Genomic DNA, 20,387 nt, shown 5'->3' with positions numbered 1-20,387 from the left:
GAAAATAATTTACAGTAGAAGTCATCATCAAGGTCTGGACTGAATGGTGGAGGAAAGCGAAAATGTACAACTCTAGGGGAAGATGTCTTTGTATACAGTTTTATCCCCCTATAACAATATGGAGGTAATGTTTATTTAGCACAGTAGTGTTAATTGCTAGATGTATGGCTGTACTATTTATAAGCACATTATCATATATTAAAAATTGTCACTTAAGTACCTGGTCATGTAAATATATAGAGAGAGAGAGAGGTAGATGGACAAAAGATCCTTAGTAAAGGAATCTCAGGAAGGTCACCTTAATCTGCTCCTTGTATAGTTGCCTGTAATCTATTTTCTTGTATAAGGAATGCCTGGTGGCTTACTGTAACCCAATATGTTAGATGGCATGCACTATGATGGCATAGCAATGCTTCCATGATCACAGTTGTAGCAACATGTATGAGATCCACTTATTTTTAGTTCTTGTGTCTTGTAGTTTCTGTAACTATTTCCAGTTCTTGCAGGAGAACTTCCTGGAAAATTCCTGTTGCTTCTTGTTACTTAAGTTGTGCGAGGACCAATGTTAGACAGAATCATATAAACACTTCTAAAGACTCTTTCCTTTCCAGAAGAAACAAAATGTCCTGCACATCAGAGCATCATCTTAGGTTACATGGGCAGAATTTGTTTACAGCTGTGACAGCAGCACAACACGAGCTGTTCCTAGAAAAAGCGATACATGGGCACTAAATATTGTCTCAAAGTACGCTTTTTTGGCAAACCTCAAACTATTCCAGTGGTTTGGGCTCAGCTAACATACAGGCGAAGGCCAAAGCCACTGGTATTTTACTAGTTGGTTATTATGCTGGAACCAATTGGCATCTGCACTGTATTCATATGAGATGTTACCTGATATGTGAAAAATAATATCGATCTGGTTACCGTGTAGATTGCAGTGCAACTATATACAGCTGTCAGAAAGTTAATTAAGTTTGTGCTCTGCTCGACCTCAATTTGCAACAGTAGCTGCATGCAAAAAACCTTTACTGAAGGCTACTGGTAACAGTTGGCTCGTTCACACAGGAAAAGAGGTGGTAATATGTATCATCCCATAGACTATAATGGGAAGATACCGTGCAGCCAGTTCTCTGACGAGTATGAAGACCAAGTAACATACTGTAGGTAAGAGAATAGGGATGGGGTAGCTTCTTCAGTCTAACCATCCATTGAAGTCAGCGTTCATTCGACTAATGATATCTTCTTAGATATCTCAATAACATAGTAAAAGATAGCCACAAACTGTATACTCAGGACTAGTGTTGAATGATTATTTAAAATTGCGGCAACCTGCGTCATTTTTTAAATAAAATTGGCAAAATTGATGCATATTCATAAATTCATGCTTCTTTACTACACTGTTGATGAACGATTCTGCAATCAAGCTTTGCTGCATTGCTTATTCCTTCGGATAGGTCATCAGTAGTTGATCGGTTGGGGTCCATCACTTGGGACCCCGACCGATCAGCTAAGCAGACACATGCAGTTAGTGCTGCGAATACACAGAGGTCTGAGTTGAAGCAGCGGAAGTCTCCGCACCGACCTCTATGTAGTGGCCGGCACTTGTAACTGCAGGCACGGCTGTCATTAAAATCAACATGAGTTGTGCCTGCAGTTACAAGCGCCGGCCACTACATAGAGGTCGGTGCAGAGACTTCTACTGCTTTAGTTCCGACCTCTGTGTATTTGGGGCGCTGAGGATAGGTCATAAATAGTATTTTCCACGGAAAACCCCTTCAACTACTTTGCATTGTAAGGCTGGATCCACATATGCAACATTCAGATTTTACTGCAGATCTCCTCCCTGTACATGGAAAAGGATGAAATCAGCAACAGAAATTGACATGCTGTGGATCTAAAAATTTGCATCGCAGGTCAATCTCTGTGTGGGAGTATTTCACAGCATGTGGATGAAATTTGTGGAAAGCTCATCCACATGGCCTGTACTTTAACCCACCATGTATTTTCTGTGCACAAATTCATGTAGAAAATCCCTAGCATTACCAGTATGTAAGTGGTTCCTTTCTTAAGGTATAACCGGCACTTCATTTAACTACTGAATAGGTAATTCTAAGAATTTTAGAAAAATATTTTATCAGAATGTTCTGTACGATTTTGGTAGAAAAGTCATTTTGAAATTCTGCCCCTATCCCCATTTAGCTCTGCAGCTATGAGCAGCGTTGCTAGGAAAAGTGACTGTGGGGGGTCTGTTACCCTGTGCCTGCACAGTGCAGGCGCATCACTGAAGATATTATGTTTTTTATTAATTCTTGCTATTATTTCTATATTTTTTTCTTCTATAGTAACTCTAATAATTAGAGATGAGCATACTCGTTAAGGACAAATACTCGTCGAGTATTGTCCTTTTTGAGTACCTGCCCGCTCCTGAGAAAAGATTCGGGGGAGAGCAGGGGCGAATGGTGGGAGATCTCTCTCTCCCCCCCGCTCCCTCCTGCTCACTCCCGCAACACGCACTCACCCCCACCGGCACCTGAATCTTTTCTCACGAGCGGGCAGGTTCTCGAAAAGGACAATACTCACTCGAGTATTTGTCCTTAACGAGTATGCTCGCTTATCTCTACTAATAAGGCCCCCTGTCCACCGCAGCATGCTGCGAATTGCCCCGATTCTCCGCAGTCAGCCTATCTATTAGATAGGGTTGACCTACGGAGATTCTGCGGCGGAGCTTCGCAGCGGGATACCGCATCGCCCGTGGACAGCCGGCCTAATGCTTCAGGTGTTGTCTGAGGAGAAGCTGTCCTGTGCTGTAAACAGCTTCTAATCACATCGCACCTGTTCATCGCTCAGACCTGCTTCACTCAGTCAGTGTCTCAGTGCTTCAGGTGTAATACTGAGGCACACATTCGATGCACCATTGAGACACTGACAGTGCATCCGGTCTTGGCAGTGAGTGGGTATGCAGCATAGCACAGCTTCTCCTCCCGTAGAATGGCAGCATTATTAGAACTAGAACTGTTGGGGGAAAATAATTATTATACAAATAACAGCAGCAATTAATAAAAAAACAGCATAATATCTTCAGTGCTGTCCCTACACTATAGATAAGAGTGCATGAACAGGGTAACAGACATCCCTGTATATACTCTCCTTACTCAGGTATGCAGCTGTCATGTTGTGCTCCTGGGACCTGTAGTTCTATGGGTTTGCAGAAGCAAGAGATGCTCTGCAGCACACACAATTGCCTGGAAGCCTGCAGAGACTGCGGATGGCGCCTACTAGGTGATTTTTTTTGGCTGCCTTATCAACTGTGCTGAAATCGCAGTAAACGCAGCTTTGAAAAACGCTGCGTTTACAGCAAACGCTTGTGTGAGGGAGGCCTTAGTGAAATCTATCTTACATTTTATATTCCCCGAAGTAGGGATTTATTTACACATTGCACAATATCAATAAGCTATAACAAGCATATGATTTCTGCAAACTCTAATGTCTTGTCTGCATTTTCCTTTCACTGAAGCTCTACCTTAGTACAACCACAGAGAATGTGCCTGTAATGTTAGCAAGCTCTCAGTGTGACCACATGTTAATGTGTTATGAACACAGCATGCCGAGGCTGAAGCATTACCACCACATTGTGGCAAGATAAAGAAAAACAAGTGATCTGAGAATCCACAGATACAGGCTGTCGACAGCTTGCTCTCACCCCAAGCTAATTGCATTGTGCCGAATGAGGTGTCTAAAAATTTGTCAAGGCCAATTTATGGGTTGGGGTGTCTGTTGACAGGAACAGGTGATACTTTTTTGCCTAAGGCAATATAAAGAACATAACATACATTGTAATTTTACTGCTAATGAGTCATTTTATTCTATTCTGACATTACAGTTACAATAGAGTTCCATCTTTTAGCCACTTAAAGGCATATTTTGTAGAGTTGGATTAATAATAATCTTCCAGGATATTCTTCTTGTTCTAATCACAACAGGACAGCTGCAGGGTAATTAAAATTCCCTGCAGCTAACCACCTGGCATTTGTATTGTGTGAATGATAAGACAAGGAGGGCCGATACTAGTCAATATATTGCAACAGCTTCTCCGCTCACTCTGTATAAAGAATATTGGCACCAGAAGTATGTGCAAGACTCCACCCTTTTGTCAACAATATTAAACTTTTGCAATACAGGCAAAATATACAACAGCATTGATAGTAATATCAAACTGAGCTATAATAAAGACAGAATATGATAGTAGAGTAGGTATAAGCAAAATGCCTAAAAAGTGTAGATAATCTCAAGGAAAGTGATCCACAATTGTGTAGAGCTACCTTGACAAGGGGCAATAATCGTCTGAATAATCGCTTGAGGCAGCGATTTTTGGTGATAGTCATAGTATGAACACAGCCACCGACAGGGCACTGAGAGAGAAAATGCTCAGTAATTGTGAGTTGCCCTTGTTTCAGCTCACTGAAATGAAGTGACTGGATAGCGATTTCTTGCTCAGTGTAAGCAGGAGTCTTTGAATAACTGCCTGTGCAATGTGAATGGAGTCGACCAGCTAGAAAAGATCTGTGCACTCTGCCTCCATTTACTGAATGACTATCACTCCTGCGTGAAAGCACAGGGGCGATAGTTGTTGGGACAACTGTTGGACACTTATGCAACCAACAGTCATCCCATGTAAAGGTGCCTTAACACTATTATCTTTACAAAGACAAATAAAGGTGAACAGGTAAAAAAAAAAGTAAGGGAGGGGGGAGAGAAAAAGAGAGGGGAAGGAAGTTTAACAAAATAATTGCCAGAAGTGAAGTAAGTTAAATCATAGGCAAGAAGACCATCTAACTACTTCCAGCAAGCATAGAATGAGTCAACAGAAAAATACCCAAAGGAAAAAAAGCCAATGGCTATCAATGCCCACACAGAAAGTTGCCCACATGGACAAAGTAACAGATCTAATAACAACAAAGACTCCATTTGATTAAACAATCATTGCACACCTCAAGAGATACAATTCTTTACTGCAGTTAGCCAATCTCCTTAAGTGCATCTTCCACTGGCTGATAGTCCAATACAGAAGTGGCAACCATGTGATATTATGGTTTCACATTTGCGTTCGGGATTCCACTTTCCTGCTCTGTTTGGGGTTGGGCAGAACTCAAAAGTACCTCATTAGCCTTAATGGGGTCCGCCAATTTTTCCGCCAACTGCCCAGCTTTTGGATGGAAGGAAAAGCGCTGCATGTGTTTTCAGCCAGATCAGTGATGAAACCTTCAACTGGAGGTTCCCATGCAGATATGAAACCAGGCATACAGTGCCTCATATTTAGTCGTTTTTATCTCATATGCATTAACCAGTCCCTCTGCAATCCGTCAAATAGAAACCACACACTGGGATGACTATAGTGGAATATGGAAGTAAGTGCATTGTTGTAGTTTTTGGTGACTGTTCCCAGGCTGCATCATGATGATTCCATATTCTTATAGGAAATGATGATCTCTACCAGCTTGCACCCTCAAAATATGTGAAAGGACCCTTCCCCTACCAGCTAACACAATAATCTTCCAGCCAGCATCAGTGTTGGCTAAATCCCACTTACCGAACCCCCAAAGCTTTGCACCACATATCTCCAGTGACTATTGGCAAATACTACCCTGTTCACCTGGAGGTTTTTCTTTTTCTTACCTACTCATTTACAATAGAATGGCATATTCTGATGCAGACAATATACTAAGTGTTAATTAAGTCCCATGTAACATAGATAACCTGTAAGTCCCATGTAACCATAGATGACACACAGTGATAACTCTATGAGCACAGACAATTACTAGCTCCCCGCTAGTAATCGCGCTGATCCCGGCGCACACTGACCTCCGTGTGCAGCCAGGATTCTCCTCCCCGAGTCCCCTGCTCATTAGTTCCGCAGGAGAGGACTCGGGAGGAAGCATTCCGGGCTGCACACTGACGTCAGGGCAAGCAGAGAGGGAGCGACACTGACAGCAGGGAGGAGGTAAGTATATGGGTTGGGGGGGTGCCTATTACGGGGGGGAGGGGTGCTGCATATTATGGGGGGGCTGCCTATTATGGGGGGCTGCCCATTACTGGGGGGGTGGGGGTGGGGGGCTACTTATTACAGGGGAAGGGGCTGCCTATTACTGGGGGGGGCTGCCTATTACTGGGGGGGGGGGTACTTATTACAGGGGAAGGGGCTGCTTATTACTGGGGGGGCTGCCTATTACTGGGGGGACTGGTTATTACAGGGGAAGGGGCTGCCTATTACTGGGGAGGGGACCTGCCTATTACTGGAGGGGATGCTTACTTGGGGGATGGGGGCTACTTATTGCAGGGGAAGGGGCTGCTAATTACAGGGGAGGGGGGGCTGCTTATTACTGGGGAGGGGATGCCTATTACTGGGGGGGGCTGCTTATTACTGGAGGGGATTGCTTACTGAAGGGGGGGGCTACTTATTACAGGGGAAGGGGCTGCTTATTACTGGGGAGGGGCTGCCTATTACTGGGGGGGCTGCCTATTACTGGATGGGACCTGCTTATTATTGGAGGGATTGCTTACTGGGGGGGGGGGCTGCTTATTACAGGGGAAGGGGTTGCCTATTACGTGGGGCTGCCTATTACTGGGGGGGGGGGAGGCTGCCTATTACTGGAGGGGGGACCTGCTTATTACTGGGGGGGGCTGCTTATTACTGGGGGGGACCTGCTTATTACTGGGGGGACCTGCTTATTAATGGGGGGGGACCTGCTTATTACTGGGGGGGGGGACCTGCCTATTACTGGGGGGGGGGAACCTGCCTATTACTTGGGGGGGGGGACCTGCTTATTACGGTGGGGTGGGGGCTGCTTATTACAGGGGGAGGGGGATACTTATTACAGGGGGAGCGGCTGCTAATTACTGAGAGGTGGGGGCTGTCTATTACTGGTGGGGGGAGATAAATTATATGCTGCCCTATGTGTGTGCTGGGGGGGATAGATTATATACTGCCCTATGTGTGTACTGCCAGGACATTCTAAATGTCATAATTAAATAAGAATGCACTAAACTCCAACCCCCTTCATAACCCCACCCCATATAACCAAAGCCCCGCCCAACCCTGCCGGGCCTTGTAAAAATGGTCTTGCTTGAAGCCGGCCCCTGGTGCCAAAAAGGTTGGGGACCACTGCTCTGGATCACACTGCTTGCTGCTTATCCCTGAGCTCAGTGTATGCTGCAAAGTGCTTGGCTGGGGGCAGGAGTCAGGCACAAGGAGGAGCAGGGAATGGTGAGACCAGACTGTATCTATCTATTCAGGCTAATGTCAGACTAGTACAAACGTGTTTGCAAAGCACAGATCCTCATAATCTCTGTTAGGTGAACCCAAAATCACAATCAGATCTCATATCATCTGAATATCCTCATCTTATATCATCTGAATATCCTCACTTTGCACAGATCCATAATTTATGTGAAATTTTCCATTTGGGCAATTTTCCTGTGGGCATTTTTCATGGAACCCTTTTAATATTTGTGAGATTCCTGAAATATGATGCAAGGGATCTAAGAAGATACAAAAAAGGTACTAGTGGCCTACAGCAATGTGATGAGCTCCTCCAGTCTCCTGTTGTCATTAACTTTATGGATCTTTTGGGCCAGAGTAGGTGGAGAAGAGGATTTGCACTGAGTTGGGATGCACATCCTTGCAACATGAATAAGATGTTTCAGGTTTTTTTCCCTATATTTTCTCATGAATAGGTCAGAGAGGTGTAGGAGATATAAGATTGGAGATTGGTTTAGGTCAACAGTCAATACCTTGCAAATCCACTCGTATACCTTTTTTCAGAAATGAGTTTTTTTAAGGCAATCCCAGAAAATATGTAGTAGTAAACACTTGGATGCACCACAGCACTGACCTAGACAGGAAACATCTTATGTATTTAGAGGGAATGTGATATCATTTAGATTAGGGGTGTCAAACTCATTTTTACTGAGGGCCACATCAGCCTTATGGTTGCTTTCAAAGGGCCGATTGTAATTGTATATTAGGAGCTTGCTCATGTGGGCATATATATGTAGCATATAATGCATGCAATTTAATTGTATTGCATAATACACAGTGAATAGAACACATTGATTTTAATGGGTTTGTTGACATGAACATATTTTCTCATATTTTCTCACGTGATGTGTAAGCTTCGCAATAGGCCAATAAAGTTAATAGGCGGGTGCAAATACACAGGAAACCTGTGTATTCACTGCGTATTTATCACTTCACTCAAAGAGGGAGCAATTGAAGATTTCCATATTTTAGCAATTTCCAAATGAGATGAAAGAAAATGTGGAAGTGTATTTGTAGATAAAAAGCAAAGAGCCAATGCCGGGTCCGGGGCCACAACATAAACAAAATTGAAAATCATATTCCAAAAAGAACAAATGACACAACAAAACCACCACAAATGGAAATAGGTAGCCTTAAATCTACATCCCTCCAACATGTTTCGGAAACAGAATTGTTCATCTTGCCAAGTCTGCAGGGGGATAGGTACCAGTGCATGAATATTTTCTGTGAGGATTCCCAATGTCTGATTCCATGTGAGACCTTTTTTGTCCTCCAGTCTTCTAATTGGGATTGTTACTTAAAATCTTGGTCCAATAATGCATGTGTGAGGACTGAGACTCATGATAGAAATGCTCTTGTGGTCAGAGAAAAGAAAGTATAGGCAGACCTAGGGAAAATGGGCTTATGTCCTTCTAGAGAATGAAGAGAATGTTGCAGTCTTAGAAAAGCAAAAAAACAAACCATTAGGTATCTGAAATAGCTTACATAATGTAGAAAAATTAACAAGTAACTATTCTCATATAGACTGTCAATTTTTGTTATCCCCAAAGATTCCCAATGTCCAAATTCAAAGTCCACAAGGATGGAGGATAGAAAACATAACTAGTGAATATACACTCATTGTAAAAAAAAAATCCATTCCCTAGAAAAAGTTGTCAGGATTGCATAAAATGTACTCTGTGTGATTGTAACATTGATATAAGTAAGTGATTACATTATCAGAGTAAAAGGAAAATGTATTGTAGAATAGTGAACCCTTGAAGAGAGGCTCTAGTACCATGTTGGGCCGTCGCTACTTGGATGCAGGATGTGATATGGATGGGCATGGAGGCATACAGGCTCTGGATGATATCCTGCAGCATATCAATCCACATTTACTGTAATTGGCCCTAGATTGTGGAAACTCGTAGGCCATTGAAGTTGGCATCCTAGATGGTTCCATACAGAGGCGTAACTTGAAGCTTATGGGCCCCAATGCAAAACCTGTAACAGGGCCCCCAACTATAATGCTTTATTCTTACTACTAGGCTTACTATATGGAGAAGATAGGCCCTATGAGCCCCCTAAGGGTCCTGGGCCTGGAAGCAACCGCATCCCCTCCATCGCCTATAGTTACGCCCATAGTCCCATACATGTTTTATTGGCAACAAATCTGGCAAGCGGGCAGGCCACGTAAATGTGACAATGTTGTGGAGGCATTTCTGTGACATCATTGCTGTGTGCAGCCGAGCATTATTCTGCTGGAAAATGCCTCTTGGAATCCCTACCATAAGAGGAACACATGTGGCTGCAGAATATCCTGAACATATCGCCGAGCTGTCATTGTCCCTCATACCACTACTAGGGGTGACCGACTGCTATATGCAATGGCCCCCCAGACCATGACACCAGCAGTGGGGCAGTGTGCCACTCCACAACAAAGGCACGATTGCAGTGCTCACCCCGAGGTCTCCAGACATGAACACGTCCATTGTCAATATCAAAACTAAACTTGTATTTGCCACTAAAACAACCCAGTTCCAGTCCACAGCAGTCCAGTTTCATTGTTCTAGACATCATGGAAAATAGAGGTGATGGTGAGTGGGAGTTAAAGGCAGTACATGTAATGGGCTCTGTGAGACCAAATGTCCTTCAGCCAAGCACCTGGAAACAGTTCCAACAAACACATGGGCCTGTAATAATGGTGCTAACTGTCTCTGGATGGCGGACAATAAAACAGTTGGGGCTGCTCGCGCTTGTTGAGCGATCAGGTGATCCTCTCTACTGGTGGTCAGTTATGGGAGTCCTGAGTCCGGTCACCTTTTGTGTGTGCCCTCACATATCAACTAGTTCAAATACCTCCTAACAGTCATCTGAATGGCCCAGGTGGTGGGCAATTTGTAGATATGACCATCCAGCTTCTCGCATTCCAATAATGTGCCCCCTCTCAGACTCTGTTAACTGGGCGGAATCTCTTTAATTGAGTCATAGAGGTGTCTAGTGGCCAAAAAGCTTTACACAAGCAAAAAAGGAGGTCACTACACACAAGTAGCCTCTGAGGGCCTTTTATAGGCCAAGAGTGGACCACTTTTAGGGCCTCAGCTGGCAAGACCATTTATCGAAAAATATAACAGCTCTAACCATTTGCATATCTGTCTGAGATGTAACTGTAAGTAAACAAGAACTCCTTTTAGGTGCTATTTTTTTTTTTTTTTTTACAAAGAGTGTTTTTGGAGTTATGTTATTTGCTGTTCTGATTTACCAGTAACCATATATTATCATATTACCCTTTCAAAGTGACTACATATGTAATGACCACATGGAGGAGACACTTCACATGAAAAAATTATACTTTCTCCTTTAGTTTTGCTAACATAGCATTTCCTCCACTCAGTAATGATTTCTCTGCCCACAAATGTAAGTTGCAGCAGATGCTGTTCCCATGTTATCTGATCCTGGATGCAGCCTTACTTTACTGTTCCCAGGCTGATACCTGTTGATGTCATTGTTTGTGTTCACTTACCTTGAATTGCATTTTCATTTTACTGCTGACATCTTCCTGACCTGATGTTGCCAGTAGTAGCATGGATACTCAACACTGACTTCAAGACTTTTTTTCCTTTGATGGCTTTGAAGGCCCTAACACCTAAGCAGGGGTATAACTATAGGGCAGTGATGGCAAACCAAACTGCAAACCAAAACTCACTTATTTATCGCAAAGTGCAAACAGGTCAGGGGGCGGGGCTTATCACGACGTATGATTTTTACTTCCTTTGTTATAAAAAGGACAGGGCCGCTTCAAAATAGACAGCGTGCAGATTTTGACAACTTTTTGTATGTGGAAATGCTGCAGAATTTGCCACGGTAATTACCGCCACACGTAAACATACCCCAGCAGTAATAGTGACCCCCATGGCGGCCCAGTGGTGGCGCAGTGGTAATAGTGACCCCGCACAACAGCCCTAGCGATAATAGTGCAACCCACAGCGGCCCCAGCGATAATAGTGACATCCCACGGCGGCCCCAGTGGCAATAGTGACATCCCAAAGTGGCTCAAGTGATAATAGTGACATCCCGCAGCAGCCCCAGCAGTAATAGTGACATCCCACAGTGGCCCGAGTAGTAATAGTGACATCCCACAGCGGCCCCAGTAGTATTAGTGACATCCCTCAATGGCCCCAGTAGTATTAGTGACATCTTACAGCGGTCCCAGCGGTAATAGTGACATCCCACAGTGGTCCCAGCGGTAATAGTGACATCCCACAGTGGCGCCAGTGGTAATAGTGACATCCCACAGTGGCCCTAGTAGTATTAGTGACATCCCACAGCGGTCCCAGTAGCAATACTGACATCCCACAGCGGTCCCAGCGGTAATAGTGACATCCCACAGCAGCCCCAGTAGTAATAGTGACACCCCACAGTGGCCCCCAGTAGTAATAGTGATATCCCACAGCAGCCCCAGTAGTAATAGTGACATCCCACAGTGGCCCCAGTAGTAATAGTGACATTCCACAGTGGCCCCAGCGGTAATAGTGACAACCCACAGCGGCACCGATAGTAATAGTAACATCCCACAGTGGCCCCCAATAGTAATAGTGACATCCCACCACAGCCCCAGTAGTAATATTGACATCCTACAGCGGCCCCAGTAGTAATAGTGACATCCCACAGAGGCCCCCAGTAGTAATAGTGACATCCCACAGCGGCCCCTAGTAGTAATAGTGACATTTCACAGCGGCCTCCAGTAGTAATGGTGCCCCCCTGAGTCCCATATACTTACCTCCTTCTCCTTGTGGAAACATCGTTACTCTTCTGCTTGCAGCACTGATCTGAGGTGCACACTGTGACGTCAGTGTGCTGCTGCACGCCTCCTCCTGCTCTTATGGAACCTAAGAGGAGATGTCAGTGGAGGGAGAACTGAAGCCACAGTGTTCGCCGGGATCAGCACAGCTAGCAGCACAGCTGAGTGAATACTGACAGGGGAGCCATGGCCCCTGCTGGTATTCACTGCCGTGGTGAGTGTCTGACGGCGGCGTGTGCCAGCAGGGAGGGCTCTGCACGCCGTCTCTGGCACGCGTGCCATAGGTTCGCCACCACTGCAGTATGATAACACCACACCACAAGGATGATTAATAAAGTGTACATGTGAATGTACTTTTATCTGCACAATAAACAGTTTTATTACACACATTGTAACAGTATACAACTTTCTACTTCTCTCTCCCTTACAAGTTTATAATCTATATTCCAATGTCTGCTGATTGGAAACTACATGCTATCAGCCAATGAAAAGCTGATTGTACATTGCTTACAGCTTCTCTGCTGTCCCTAATGATTGGGACTTAGCTGCTCTCAGGCTGTGTGACGGAATGAAGTGATGTCATAGGCCCGAGAAGAGGCCACAGGACTCACCGAAGTTTCGCAACCTCTTCAATCAACTGATCGATAGGAATCCTGAGCAGACGACCCCAGTCGCTCAATTATCGATGACCTATCCTGAGGATAGGTCATCAATACTGTAGTCCCAGAAAACCCCTTTAATTTCTCAATGACACAGGACACAAGTTTTTGTCATGGGGGCATGGTACTTATTGCAACAGGGTGTAAACTTACATCTTGTGCTTAACCCCTTAAGGACATGGCCTATTTTGGCGTTGAGGACCAAACGATTTTTTGTATTTTTTCATCTCCATTTTTCAAAAGTATAACTTTTTTATTTTTCCGTCGACGCGTCCATATAAGGGCTTGTTTATTGCGTGGCGAACAGTTTTTATTGGTTTTATTAAAATTTTTATTATTTTTTTATGATCATAGGAAGAGAAAACGCAATTCTGCCATAGATTTTTTTTTTTTAAAGCGTTAATTATGCAGCATAAATGACACACTACATTTTTTTCTGCGGGACGGTATGGTTACAACGATACCAAAATTCTTATACTTTTTTTAGGTTTTTGAACTTTTCCTCAATAAAAACCCTTTTTTTAGAAATTATTTCTTTTTTCTAAATCGCTGCATTCAAAGTCCTATAACTTTTTTATTTTTCTATGGATGGAGCTCTATGAGGGCTTATTTTTTGTGAGATGAGCTGTAGTTTTTATTGGTACCATGTTGGGGTACATACGTTTCTTTTTATCACTTTTATTGCGTTTTTTGGGAAGGCAAAATGCTAAAAAGTAGCATTTAGCTTCAGTTTTTAAGCTTTTTTTTTTAACGCTTTTTGCCGTGCAGGATAAAAAGCATGTTCAATTTATTGTACACGTCGTTACGGACGCGTAGATACCAAATATGTGGGATTTTTTTAATGCTAATATGAGAAAAAGCATTAAAAAAAGTTTTTTGTAACTTTTTTTTTAACATTTTTATACTTTATTTTGCTCTTCTTTTTACACCATCTGGGTCCCTCTGAGGGACTTTTACTACAGCACTAACGATCGCTGCGATAAGACATGGCAGGACTCTCCTGCCATGCCTTATCGCTTATTATAGCGATCTTAGGCAATGGCAATACAGGACGCCGGTATCGGGCGTCCTATCGGCGTCCTGTTGCCAAAGCAACCAGCCTGGCTCTCGCGATTATATTGCGAGAGCTGGCTGAAGTCACAGAGGGAGCGCGCTCCCATGACGTACCCTTACGTCTTGGGGAGGGAGGGGGTAAAAGTGTCACCATGGTAGCAATCATAGTGAAACTGTAGTGATGACTGCTAACAATTAGCAGCAAATCAGTAATTGTGGAAGCGGCTTACACAATTATTGCGTTTTAGACTCAGCTACGATAGTGAGGATGACCCCACTTTTCTGGCATTATCCTCTTCATCAAGTAAGTCTGAACCTGTGAAGATGTCCAATTACCACAGAAAATTTCTTCTTTTCGTGCATTTAGCGCAGTGTTTCCCCCTTACCCTTGCGTATTTGTACACCTCCCATAGACTTCTATGGAACCATTCCTGCGCAAAACGCAGGAAGATAGAGAAAGTCCTATTTTTTTGCACACACAGGAAATGCGCGCGCAAAACACGCTTATGACAACAAATCCATTAAAATCAATGGGTTTTATTCTCTGTGTTTAGTGTGCACAGATTTTGGGTGCGCAAACACGGCCGTATGAAGGAGCCCTGAGGGCTACTTCACGCTGCATATGCACAACTACGCTCGCCGCTTCAGAGCTGGCTGTGCATGAATGAGGTAAAAATCTTTTTTTTTTTTAACTTTCAAACTCTGTACTATTCCATGAGAGTTTGAAAAAAAATGTGGGAAGGTGGGCCCTGCCCTATCTTTCTTGCATGTAGTATCTTTACTTGGGTGTAGCATTAACGCCCGAGAAGACCGCTAGTGAAAACAAATCCATTGAAAGAAAACGGTTTTGTTTCATCCCGTTACACGGACCCATTACAGGACTAAATCACGCCCATCTGTTTAAGCCCTAAATGTGCAAAAATACTGCTAAACTTCCATACTTTGTAGAGTCCTAAAAGAATAAAATAACACTTAACCCCTTAGTGACCAAGCCTGTTTCCGCCTTAATGACCAAGCCAAATTTTGGAAATCTGACATGTGTCATTTTAACATAGAATATCTCCGTAAAGGTTTTGCATATCCAAGTGATTCTGACATTGTTTTTTCACCACATATTGTACTTCATTTAAGTGGTAAAATAGTCAGATAGAATTTGTGTATATTTATTAAAAGCACCAAAATTGGGAAAAAAAATTAAAAATTGTCATTTCTTCACATTTTCAATTGTAATATATCATAAATGTGCAAACATACTGTGCAAATTTTTGATAAAATATATATTTCCATCTGTTTACTTTATTTTGGATGCACATTTGAAGAACCCCTGTTTGTCCTTTGTTCAGAAACATACCCGTTGTGACCCTAATATTATGTCCGTATGCACAACAGGGCCCAAACCGAGAGAAGCAGCCGATGGCTTTCAGAACATAGATTTTGCTTGAAGGTGTTTCAGGCCCCATTGCACACTTGTAGAGCCCTTGAGTGAACAAAATATATAGAACCCCCACAAATGACCGTTTTGAAAACTAAACCCCTTAATGAATTCATCTAGGGGTGTATTGCGTATTTTGACCCCACAGTTTTTAAATGCATATAAGCAAAGCAGAAGGAAAAAAATTAAGATTTTTTTTTTTTTGGCAATTGTGACATCTTAAAAACATCTTTTTTTAACAGCACACATATGAATGAAGACTTGCACCGCAAAATGGATACCCCTGTTTGTTTTGTGTTCATAGACATACCCATTGTGGCCCTAATCTTATGTCCGTATGCACAACGGGGCCCAAAATGCAAGGAGTAGCCGTTGGCTTTCAGAGCAGAAATTTAGCTTGAAGGTGACTTAGGCCCCATTGCACAGTTATAGAGCCATTGAGCGACCAAAACGATGGAGATCCCCCACAAATAACCCCATTTTGAAAACTAGATTACTTAGCGAATTCATCAAGGGGGGTACTGCGTATTTTAACCCCACAGTATTGGGGAAGGAAAGGAAGGGGAAAATTACGATTTTCACTTTTTGGCAATTGTGTCAATTTAAAAACTGTTTTTTTTTGTACAGCACTCATATATAAATGAAGACTTGCACCCCAAAATGCATGCCCATGTTTGTTCTGTGTTCAGAAACATACCCATTGTGGCCCTAATCTACTTACAGGACACATGGCCTATAATGAAGAGAACACCCGTTGTATTTCAGGGTACAACTGAACAAATTCTAGGCCCCATTGCACAGTTATAGAGCCCTTGAGCAGCCAAAACGATGAAGAACCCACACAAATGACCCCATTATGAAAACTGGATTCCTTAACGCATTCATCTAGGGGTGTACTGCATATTTTGACCTCACAGTTTTTGAATGAATCTAAGCAAAGCAGAAGGAAATAATTATGATTTTCATTTTTTTGGCAATTGTGTCACTTTAAAAACAGCACACAAATGAATGAAGACTTGCACCCCTAAATGGATCCCCCTGTTTGTCTTGTGTTCAGAAACATTCCCACTGTAGCCCCAATCTACTTATAGGACACATGGCTAGGCCTATAATGGAGAAAACACCGGTTGGATTTCAGGGCACAACTGAATAAATTCTAGGCCCCATTACCCACTTGTACAGAAAAAAAATTGACTCCCTAAAAATAATTCCCCCCATTTCTATTTTTTGCCATTCCCTAAATCTTGGATAAAAGTAATAATGTAAACTCTGTGGTATGTCCGAAGACAGGGGTTATTACGGAGGCTGGTTGGGATGGGCACAGAGGGGAATAAAACCGGGTACCCCTCCTCCTCTCATGCTTTTTTGGGGGGTATTTCCTGACCCCAGCAGCAGGGATGGAGTGTAAAAAGTGGCGCTCTGTGAGTCCTCATAATCTTGCTGAGCTGCAGTGGTCTCACACAGAAGGCGCTTAACAAGCTGCTCCTGGAACTGCAGGAAGGCGAGTGTTCCTAGATCTTCTTGTAAATTACGTATTACAGGTAGTGGTCCAAATAATGCCAGATTTACATGGTCGTATGTGGAATCTGCTTGTAGAGGCCCGCAGCGGATTCCAGTTTTGAGCCCAGCCATGGCCCTGCGTACGGCTGCGTATTGCGCATAACTGCGTATTTACACAGGCGGACCTGCTCGGTACACGTTTATTTGTTTATATTCCCCGCGCTGATGCTTAGCGATGATGCATCTGCAGCCCGTACACAATATAGTTGCGTATAGGCAGCGGGTATATCCGTGACCATGGAGCACAAATAGAACATGCTGCGTTCTGTTTTCTGCGAGAGATTACATAATTCTGACCCGCTAATTTGAGCGGAATTGTGCAATCCAAAATTTGATTGTTCTGCGAATTACCGCTGATCAAATGCATGTGGAATCCGCAATTTCTATCCAGTCATGTGAGTCCAGCCTAATGGTAGATCGCTACTTTTTTATCAAGTGACCGGGGATTGCTGAATGAGGCCATACTCATTGCTCCAGGCACTTGGCGACTTTGGTTGCCGGGAGCAAGGAGATTTGAAATTTTCTAGGTTCCTGCGAATGTGTGAAGCCGGAAAGGTCCATGGAGGATGATTGCAGCGGGATTCAAATGCAGAGGCCTCTGGGAAGATGTTTCATCGGTGAGGGGAGATGAAACTTCACCTTTTTAAAAAAAACTTTTATATGATCGCCATTTGATAACGGCGATCACGTGACCAGTAACCGCATATCGCGGCTCCTCGTGACATCTCCATGCTCTCTGCTAACTTTGGTAGCCAGGAGCAGGGAGATTTTACATTTCCCCGGCAATCCTTCACTTTTGCGTATGCGTCCGCCATTATGCTAACGGCGCATGTGCTGAAGCCGGGGGAAGGTCCATGGATCTATCTGTAAGGGGAGATGAAACTTTAACTTCTTAAACTTTTTTTTTTTTACACTTTTTAACTTTCCGTGATCATCGTTATCCGATGGATAATGGTGATCATGTGACCAGGAACCGCATACAGCAGTCCCCGGTGACATCTCCCTGCACTCGTCTATCCTTGACAGCTGGGTGCAGGGAGATTTCGAATTTGTCTGGCTCTCCAGCCTTCTGTGCATGCACGCCACATTGGCCGGATCCCCGGGGAACATCATGGAAGAGGGGGGTGAGTATTTTCACCTCCCCTCATGGATCTGATCCGTGAGGGAAGGAGGTGCAACTTTAACTTTTTAAAACTTTTTTTTCCCTTTTCCATGATCATGGCGTTCCGCGATGCCTACCTTCAGGAGTTGGGAGCCATGAGATTTCAAATTTACTTGGGATCACGGCCTTCTGCACATGCAGCTGACGTAATGACGGCTGGTGCGCATATGCAGAAGGCCGGCGTCAGGTCCTAGAGGACCAGATCAGCAGGGGACAGCATGGAGGACGGGGGTGAGTAATCTCAGCTATCCAATGGATCTGATCCATGAGGGCAGCTGAATCTTTAACTTTTTTAAAACTTTCTTTTCATTTTAATGCGATCAGTGCTATCCATCAGATAGCGCCATTCGCATTGCTGGGGGGAGGGGGGACTCCCCGCGGCCCGGGATGACAGCTCCATAATATCAGCTACCTCCAGGCACCGACAGCATGGAGCTGTCGTCTCCATAACCCACTGGGCTTAAATCCCTGCAGGATGCATGTTTTTACATCCTCAGTGATTAAAGCCCACTTAGCTAGGACTTAAAAACACTATGGGCTGGTCACTAAAGGGTTAAAGGAGATGTCCCGAGGCAGCAAGTGGGTCTATACACTTCTGTATGGCCATAATAATGCACTTTGTAATGTACATTGTGCATTAATTATGAGCCATACAGAAGTTATAAAAAGTTTTATACTTACCTGCTCCGTTGCTGGCGTCCTCGTCTCCATGGTGCCGACTAATTTTCGCCCTCCGATGGCCAAATTAGCCGCGCTTGCGCAGTCCGGGTCTTCTCCTCTTCTCTATGGGGCTCCGTGTAGCTCCGTGTAGCTCCGCCCCGTCACGTGCCGATTCCAGCCAATCAGGAGGCTGGAATCGGCAATGGACCGCACAGAAGCCCTGCGGTCCATGAAGACAGAGGATCCCGGCGGCCATCTTCAGCAGGTGAGTATGAAGACGCCGGACCGCCGGGATTCAGGTAAGCGCTGTGCGGGTGGTTTTTTTAACCCCTGCATCGGGGTTGTCTCGCGCCGAACGGGGGGGGGGTTTAAAAAAAAACAAACCCGTTTCGGCGTGGGACATCTCCTTTAAGAATGATTGCAATAGCTGGTGCTAGGTAACTCAGGTGTTGGAAAATCGTCTTTGGTCAATTTGCTGGGTCCTGGGAAACCCATCATAGACTGTTAACTGTTCGGTGGATGTCATGCTTCATGAGTATCGGGAGGAGACCCCGTAAAAGAAGACATTTTATATTGAGTTGTGGGACGTTGGAGGGTCGGTGGGAAGTGCATGCAGCATGAAAAGCACCAGAGTCGTGTTCTACAATGGTGTTAACAGTATTGTCCTCGTTCATGATCTCACAAACAAGTAGACATCTCAGAACCTGTTACGCTGGTCCTTAGAAGCTTGGAATCAAGATCTACAGGCAAAAGGGGTGCTGGTGACCAACGGGGATTATGACTGGGAGCAGTTTGCAAGCAACCAGATCCCTCTGCAGGTGATCAGCACCAAAATACATCTGATCCTAGAGGCAAAATGGAACAAGGTTCTAAACCGCACTGCGGTCTTCCACGCAGAGGAGATAAAACTGGATTAACCCCTTAAGGACATGGCCTATTTCAAAAGCCATAACTTTTTTATTTTTCGGTCGACGCGGCCGTATAAGGGCTTGTTTTTTGCGTGGCAAACTGTAGTTTTTATCGGTGCCACGTTTGGGTACATAGATTATATCGTAAAACTTTTATTATTTTTTTTTATAATAGCAGGGAGAGAAAACGCATCAATTCTGCCATAGATTTTTTTTTTACAGCGTTAATCAGGCAGCATAAATGACACACTAAATTTTTTCTGCGGGTCGGTACGGTTACAACGATACCAAAATTCTTATATTTTTTAGGTTTTTACACTTTTTTGCAATAAAACCCCTTTTTTGGAAATCTTTTTTTTTCTCTATAGCCGCATTCAAAGTCCTGTAACTTTTTTATTTTTTTATGTACGGAGCTCTATGGGGGCTTATTTTTTGTGAGATGAGCTATAGTTTTTATTGGTACCATTTTGGGAAATGTACGGCTTTTTTGATCACTTTTATTGCATTTTTGGGGAGGCAAAATGCTAAAATTTAGCATTTTGCCTCTGTTTTTTAATGTTTTTTTTAACGCTTTTTGCCGTACAAAATAAAAAGCATGTTTAACTTTTTGTACACGTCGTTATGGACGCGTCAATACCAAATATGTGGGGTTCTAATTTTTTTAAACTTTTTTATGCTAATATTAAAAAAAGCACAAAAAAGGGTTTTTTTACATTTTTTTTTTAACCTTTTTTTTTTTTTACACAATTTGAGTCCCTCTGAGGGACTTGCAGCACTGTACCTATGATAGCTGTGATAAGGCTTATACAGCGATCATAGGCATTTGCACTACAGGACGCCAGTGTCTGGCGTCCTGTT

This window comes from Eleutherodactylus coqui, chromosome 1, assembly GCF_035609145.1.
Source record: "Eleutherodactylus coqui strain aEleCoq1 chromosome 1, aEleCoq1.hap1, whole genome shotgun sequence".
Classification (NCBI taxonomy): Eukaryota; Metazoa; Chordata; class Amphibia; order Anura; family Eleutherodactylidae; genus Eleutherodactylus; species Eleutherodactylus coqui.
Note: the sequence above shows the minus strand (reverse complement) of the source record.